The sequence below is a fragment of the Tupaia chinensis genome, unplaced genomic scaffold, assembly GCF_000334495.1.
Source record: "Tupaia chinensis unplaced genomic scaffold, TupChi_1.0 Scaffold143696_1, whole genome shotgun sequence".
NCBI lineage: Eukaryota > Metazoa > Chordata > Mammalia > Scandentia > Tupaiidae > Tupaia > Tupaia belangeri.
In genome coordinates this window covers 1,342,722-1,351,033 of record NW_006203544.1, presented here as the reverse complement: position 1 = coordinate 1,351,033, position 8,312 = coordinate 1,342,722, and positions in this window count along the sequence as shown.

Genomic DNA, 8,312 nt, shown 5'->3' with positions numbered 1-8,312 from the left:
TATGCAATCTTTTTCCTACAAGTTGAACTGGAGGTTACAATTAACATTTTATTTATAAACATTTCAGATGCAACAACTTTTTTTTAATAGAGCTCTATTCTCTCCTCTTTCTTTGTTTGTTATGTAATATAAATTACATCATTATACATTATGTGGCACCAAAATCGATTTATAATTATTGTAGTTATATTTAAATTAGGAGAACAAAAATGAGTTAAAAGCAAAAAACATGTTTATACTGTCTTTGATAATTAGATCTGTAGTCATCTCTAGTGGTGCTCTTTGTTTTTTCATGTGGATTTGAGTTACTCTCTAGTATCTCCTCATTTCATCCTAAATCCTAAATACTAAATCATTTTAATATTTCTTGTAGGGTAGACTTGTTAGCAACAAAATGTCTCAGTCTTGTTTAACTGGTAAAGTCTTACTTTTTCTTCTGGTTTGTAAAAACATAGTTTGACTTGTTATAGAATTCTTAGTTGGCATTTGTTTTCTTTGAATGTCATTCCACTACCTCTGGGCTTTATGGCTCTCTTGAGAAGTCACCTGTTAAGTGGAGACATACAATGTCTTTCCTTCATAGCCTGGCTTGCCTCACTCAGCTGTAAATCTTCCATATTTTTCCACTTTCTGTCAAAAGCCAGGGTTTTGTTGCTTTTTATGGCTGAGTAGTATTCCATAGAGTATATGTGCCACAGTTTTTCAATCCACCCTTGTATGTCCCCACTTAACATATACCGAATGTCTGCACTCTATGACTGAAACTGATTGACTAACGGTTGTACAAACACAAGAGATGGGTGTGAATGTCAGATGAGGTGTATGCGGAGGAGTGGGGCCTAACAAAGGAAATTTGGAGAAGATACGGAGGTAGAACATTGACGGGTTGGGGAGGTGTGGTGTTATCTGGTGAAGATATTTTGATCAACTGGACTGGGGAGAAATGTTCACATATTGAAATGCTCACATCGTAAGCTAAACAATGCAATTGAATGTATATACAAAAAGCAATAAATTAAATTAAAAAAAAGAAGTCACCTGTTAATCTTATTAATCTTATTTATCTTACTTGTGTGTCATTTCTTTCTTGCTGCTTTCAAGATTCTCCCTTTGTCTTTGGTGGTTAATAGTTTGATAATAATATTTCTAGGTGTGATTGTCTTTGAGTTTATCTTATTTGAAATTAATTGAGTTTCTCAAATATGTACATTAATAATTTTTGCAAATCTGAGAAAGTTTTTAGGCATTAATTCTTTAAATGTTTTTTTTCTTTTCTACTCTCTTCTTCTAGAACTTCCATTATGCATGTGTTGGTATGCTTGATGAGTTCTGCATATCTCTAAGGCTTCATTTATTTTGCTTGTTTGTTTGTTTCCATTTTATTTTCTTTCTCTTCCTTCTACTAGATAATCTCAATAAAACTGTGTTCAAATTTACTGATTGTTTTGTCTGTTCAAATCTGCTGTTAAACCCCTAAAGTAAAATTTTCAACTCAGCTATTGTACTTTTCAACCTCAGAATTTCTATTTGTTCTTTTCAAATTAATTTCCATCTTTCTACTGGTATTCTCTCCTGAGACATTATTCACATACTTTTCTTTAGTTGTTTCAGAGTACTGAAAATAACTGATGTAAATCTGTTAGTCCACTTTATGGGCTTCCTTAGAAAGTTACTTTCATTTTACTTATCTTAATTTAATTTTATTTAATTGCTAGAGGGCACGTGCTTGCCAGGGAGAAAGAGAGAACTCCCTAGTGTCGGTGTGGCCATAGTGCAATCCTTTCTCCTCCATTTCTTCATCTTGTCAGAATGTGGGGCATACACACACCTGGTGTCTCAAGCTGCTAGGGCTGAAATTTGAATTGTGACCAATCATGTGGGATCTGGCTTCCTCTACATAGAGTTTAATCACTGCACCATGGAGCTGGCTCTGAAAAGTTAATTTTGATTGCTTTTTTTCTTGTGTATGGGCCATATTTTTTTATTTCTTTAAATATCCTAACTTCTTATTAAAAACAAGGCATTTAAAATGATATAATCCAGGGAGTTAACAGGTGGCATGGTGGTTAAGGTGTTGGACTCCCACATGGCTGACCATGGTTTCCGTTACAGACCTGGAGGCTTGAAAGTCACACCAGGTGCATATGTGTCCAAGCCTAAAATTGCAGGAAAGAAAATTGAGGAGAAAGGTGTTGCCATGTCCCCCACCCCCAGGGGTAATTTCTCACTTCACCTCTCACTGTCTCTCTTTGGCAAGTGCACATGCCCTATGACAAAAATCTTTAAAATAATTATATAATCTGAAAATTCTTTAAATCAGATTCTCCCCCTATAATGATCAGGGTTCTTCAGAAAAATTGAACCAACAGGATAAATGTATATGAAAGAAGGAACTTATTATAGAAATTATCTCAAATGAACAAAGTTGAGAAGTCCATAATAGACTGTCTGCAAACTGGAGAAGCAGGTGGAAGGCTCAGAAACAGGGTCAAATGCAGCTCCAAGTATGAAGCTGCAGACCCAAGTGCTCTCAGGAATCTGCTAGTATGGGTTCAGTGTCCAAATACTAAAGAACTGCAAGTGTATCTGGTTGGAGGGGCACAAGATTGAAGTGCTGGTGAGAACTACACAGCTAAGGGCCAAGTCATGGAACAGGGACAGCCCAGGCAGATGTGCAGGCACCAAGTGTGGAACACACAGTCCACTCTGGAAGGAAAGTTACAGAGAGAGAAAGAAGAATACCCTATCTGCTCTGTTTGTGCCTCCCATTCTGCCAGCAGACAGAATGGTGCCCTGCAAGGTTGAATGCAGAGCTCAGTTCACTGACTCACAGAGTAATCTTTTCTGGCAATACTCTCAGAGACACACATTGGAACAATGCTTCAGCAGCCACCCAGGCATTCCTCAATCCAGTCAAATTGAGACACAAAATTAACAATTATATCCCCTCCTAAGAGTTTGTCTTTGTCTGTCTTTGTTATTGTTCATTTGCTAAGTGACTATCCAAACTAATGTGATACAATTTGTATTGCTTGTTGTAGGTCGCCTCTAAAGTTTCTGCTGAATGAACTTAGTAGTCAGTTAATGATTGAATAAAGATTTTCCTGAAGTCTTGTAATCAATATGTCTCCCAGACTTTGAAGAGGGGTTTTGTGTGTGTTGGGACATGCCTTTAACACTTAGCCAAGCAACTGACAATTCTGCCTTATCCTGTATTTCCTCCTTTCCTAGCCTCAAGGTTAGCCAGAGGCAAAAGCTTAAGTTTTTTTCAAGTCTTTCATAGATTTTAACTTGCATGCACATGCACCTGGTATGTTTTTCAAGCCCTGAGTAGGAACTTGAACTGCATCATTAGCCACATGGGATGCAGCCATCTTAAATGCTGCACTATTATTACCATGTTTTCAAGAGACATTTTTTTTTTTTTTTGCCTCAGCCTTCAAATTATACTACAAAATGTTGAAACCTTTGATTGAACTGTATTCCATGGGTTCGCCTTATGTTTATTCTTCATATGCTGCAGCCTGGAAACTCTCTACAGGCAGTAAACTGAGACAATAGCAGCTGGTAGGGAGCTCAGTTCCACTGATTTTTAGTAAAACCAGGAGTTCTCATTGATAAAGATTTCATGAAAGTTTTTATTATTCTCTGTGTGTATAGGGAAAAGTTGTACCAGTATCAAAAATGAAGAAATATTTTTAAATGCCCATATATGATAGAAGTTTGGTAGAGGTTAACAAGATTTTAAAAATAATCAAAACTTTACTAATGACAATTTGTAAAACTAAAAGAAACTTTTCTAAATTAAAAAGAAACTAACTTTATTTAGCACTGTTATCATTATTTTTTAATTTGCTGCAGGGCATATGCACTCATCAGAAAGAAACATAGAGAGAAGAGAGAGGGAGAGAGAAGAAAAAAAAGTGTGAGAAACCAAGCTACCAGGTCCTGGACTCGAACTGTGGTCAGCCATAGGGGAATCCAGTGCCTTAACCACCATGCCACTTGCTGGTCCCTGAAGCTTTTTCTGAATTTAAAATTTCTCTTCTCCTTGAAAAATATTTATTTCATTAACCCTGTGATGGAAGAATGAGTATTCTGGGGCCAGCAGGTGGCATGGTGGCTAAGGCACTGGACTCCCACATGGCCACCTACAGTTCAAGTTCTGGACTTGTCAGCTTCAAAATCATGTCAGGCATGTATGCATGCATATCTAAATCCCTGGAGAATAGAGAATAGGGGACTGTGACATGGCCACCCCCCGGGGGGATAATTTCTCACTTTCCCTCTGACTGTCTTTATGTCTCTCTCTGCAAGTACAAGTGCAAGTGACTTGTGGGAAAACAAAAAAAGTTTTCCTTATATTCTTTTTATAGAAACAAAAAAAATCATTAAGATTATTGTCATTTTAGGACCAGCAGGTGGCATGGTGGTTAAGGGTGCTGAACTCCCACATAACTGACAGCGGTTCGAATCCAGACCTAGTGTCTTGCTGTCTCACTTTTCTCTCTCTCTCACTCTTTCACTCTCTGGTCAAATTTTAAAAGTAAATAAATAAAGTTAAGTACAAAAATAATTTTAAAAAGTTTATTGTCATATTAAAAGTTGACCAAAGATTATGCTATCAAAATATAGTTCAATATATGTATAAAAATGTCAGAATATTAATATGTATTTTTTCTGGATATTATTATATTTGCAATACTTAGAAAATCCTTATAAAACAAAAAAAATGTATAAAATTAGTTGTGATTTTTTTCAAAAAACATTTATTTTTATACATGATTTTGTATTTGTACTTTTGCATTTTCCTTTTACTACTTTTAATTATAAACATATAAAAATCATTTAATACAAATTAAATAAAAATTATGTATATAATAGATATAGTCACATCTCCCTACGCATTCTGAGAAACACAGTGTTAAGCAATTTCATCATCATGCGAACATCTCAAAGTGTATTTACACTTTAGTCTACTAAGCAAAAAGGTCTTCAATCCAGGTGATTAGAAGTCTCTCCATAGCTGATACAGTCTCTTTCTGTGAGTCTCATTGCCTTTGGTGAAATATATTCTTTAACAGCGTCCATCACTTTGTTCTTATTCTCCAAAATTGTACGTACGTGGAATGGGACAGGCAATCTCCAGTGATTTTCCACCTGCATAGTTTTTCATCACTTTTCATTTCATTTCTAGGTCAGTCATTCAATGTGGCCTCTTACTGGCAACATTAGCAGTGGATTTTGTATACTTAGGGGCCATGATGAACAAAATAACATAAGATAAAATCAAGCATGAAAGAAAACGATGCATATTAGAGATGGGGAAAGCACAAAATATAGAAGGCTACTGCTGGAGCAACACGGCATACTTTTTCAGTACACTTTTTTTTTTCTTGAAAAATCATCTTCTAAACTATAAATTCTGGTACCTTACAACCAAGATCTACCCATATTTGAGGAGAACAAAATTTTCACTTTATAAGGAATTGTGAGGTCAGCTGGTGGCGTGTGGTTAAGGCACTGAATCCCAAGTGGCCACAATTCAAATCCTGGACCTGGTGGATTGAAAAACACACTTTGTGTGTGTGTGTGTGTGTGTGTGTGTGTTCCCAAAAGTCCAAGAATGGAGGGAAAGGGATTGCAGTGTGGCCATCCTCCATGGGAGATCTTTATAACTTGCCTCTTTATTTCTCCCTTTCTCCCTCTCTCTGTCTCTGTCTCTATCCAATGACTGTATGCTCTGTATAGCAAATTAAAAAGAAAAAAATCAAAAGAAATTGTGATTATAGTTTCCTTTGCTCTATGGAAATGTTGATGGCAGTAGTCAACAACTAAGTGAAGATGTGTATGGGGGTGGGGGATAAAAAAAAATCACTTGTAGAAGAAGGAAGTATAAACTTTGTTGGAATTCAAAGCCCTCATGTTCCTAAATGACTATTCTGTATTTCACAAATGGTAAGTTCCCAAAAGAAGCTAACACATACTGTTAGCAAGTTTCATGATACTTGAGTATGTGTGTAAATTAAACAAAAAAATCTGTAAAGTTTATGAAAATCATGCACAAAATTGACCTTCCAGCCTTTTCTCTGACATGTATACTTTACAATTAGAAAATATTTGGCAAACCAATAGAAATGCAATAAGTGCTTTGCAGTTCCCAAGTTTCAACATGTATCTTTACCACAATCAGCTGGAAATAAAAGAAATGTGTCAACAGACAGAAAAAGAAACAAATAGCTTATTTATTTTACACATAGCTATAAAATAATGGGACACATTGTCAAAGGTTTATATTTTTAAAAACAGTGTCATCGTGTGGCTTAAAAATTTGTACATTTATTTTTTGCATTTACTTGCACATTTTAAAAATGCTGGAAGGAAACATTGGAGTGTAAATGACAAGAATGTTTAAAAGCAAAAGAAAGCTATGTCTCCTATGACTTGACTTCTATGTATTCTCTTTCATATTTGTTTCAGTGAAATGAAATTGAGATGTTTTAGCAGGCTTCCTCAGTTTTGTGACTGGTAACATATTAGTGATTCAGAAAAGAAGTCAAACATTAAGCCCTCCTGGGACTGAACGCCAGTCTTGCTTCCAAAGAAAACAGCTAGTTGCTTTTTATGTTAAGAAAAATACGGAAAATACAAAGAGAATATCAAGTTTGTGTGAGCCCTGTTTCTCCCTCTCCTCTGTATTTGACACTAAAATTAAAATTATCATGTGCATTCAAAAAAAGAAGTTACTGGTTTAAAATATTATAACTTAATATTTTAAGGGAATTTAGGCTAGTGATTTTTGATCATGGATTTGTGTGTTTATGTACATTATTACTGAGATGCTGTATTTAATGTAAGCACAATGTATGCAATATATGGTAATGCACTTCAACATAGAAAATTAAGTAGATGAATTATTTTAGTTTTTTTCTGTAGAGGGAGATAGAAAGAAAGAGATAAAGGGAAGTGGGAAATCAGCCATGGGGGGTGGGGAAATGGCTACACTGCAATCCCTTCTCTATTCTCTTGGGATTTTGTATATAAACACACGCACGAGAGAGAGAGAGAGAGAGAGAGAGAGAGAGAGAAAGAGAGAGAGAAAGAAAGTGTGACCTGGTGTGATTTTCAGGCCCCTGGGTCCAGGACAGAATCAGGCAGTCAGCCATGTGGGATTCAACTGTCTTAGCCTCCACATCACTGGCTGGCTCAATCCCTAAACTACTTTTTATACGTTGTCTAATGTCCTGATTGATGTATCCTCTGAAACAAAATTCCTCTAGCTCTTCTCATCTGTATCTACTCATATAACCAAGTTGCTATTTCTCTTGGCACCCACCTGAGGATGGCTGCTTTAGCAGGTATCACTGTAATCAGCCTGGGTTAGCACATTTATCCTATTCTTTCTCAGAGAAGAGTCTGTCTTCTTTGTATTGCTTTCCCTGTAACTAAACTATTATAGAAAGAGGCATACTGATTTTGTCTGGTTATAGTGAGAATCCAGGTACCTAGAAGAAATTTAATTAAGACTAGCTTTAACAATATAGCTAATGATTATCATCAAAGTAAAAACTTTTCAATTGTAAGATTTGTACGTTTTGGTTTTAGATTGTCATTTGATTTACATATTTTAATTAGTGAAATTTTTTCATTGTAATTTCTGATTTACATATAACTGTTACACATCTTTATGGGATATGGTATGGTGTTTTAAAGCATGCATATAATATGTAAATAATCAAATCAACTATATTAACAACATTTAACATAATCTCATGCTGTATATATTTGAGATTTGTTCGACTTGTTTTTTGGAAGTATAAAATTGAAATATAATTGAAAATGATATTTTTTTCTGTACTGTGGTACACTGTTCCATAACTTACTTTCCTTGTGCACTTTCGTGCCTATTAATTTTTGAATCTCTTCCCACTGTACTCCTGCCACGCAGTTTCTACTACCTACCATTATCCTCTCCAGTGCTATGGCGATGAATTTCTTTAGCTTCCATTAATGAGTAAAGACACTGTACGTATTAAGTAGGGATATAGAGTATGTGTTTTTCACAGCCTGACTTATTTCACTTAGAATTATATTTTCTTGGTTCAAATGACAAAAATTCAGTGTTCTTTTATTATCAAGTAAAGAAAGAACAAGTGTTGGTGAGATAGCAGAGAAAGGGGAATCCTTGTGCACTTTGGGTGGGGATGTAAACGAGTATAGTCACTGTGGAAAACAGTATGGAGGTTCTTCAAAATTATAAAAATTAAACTGTGATTCAATGCAGTTATGCCACTATTTATTTTATTCCACTA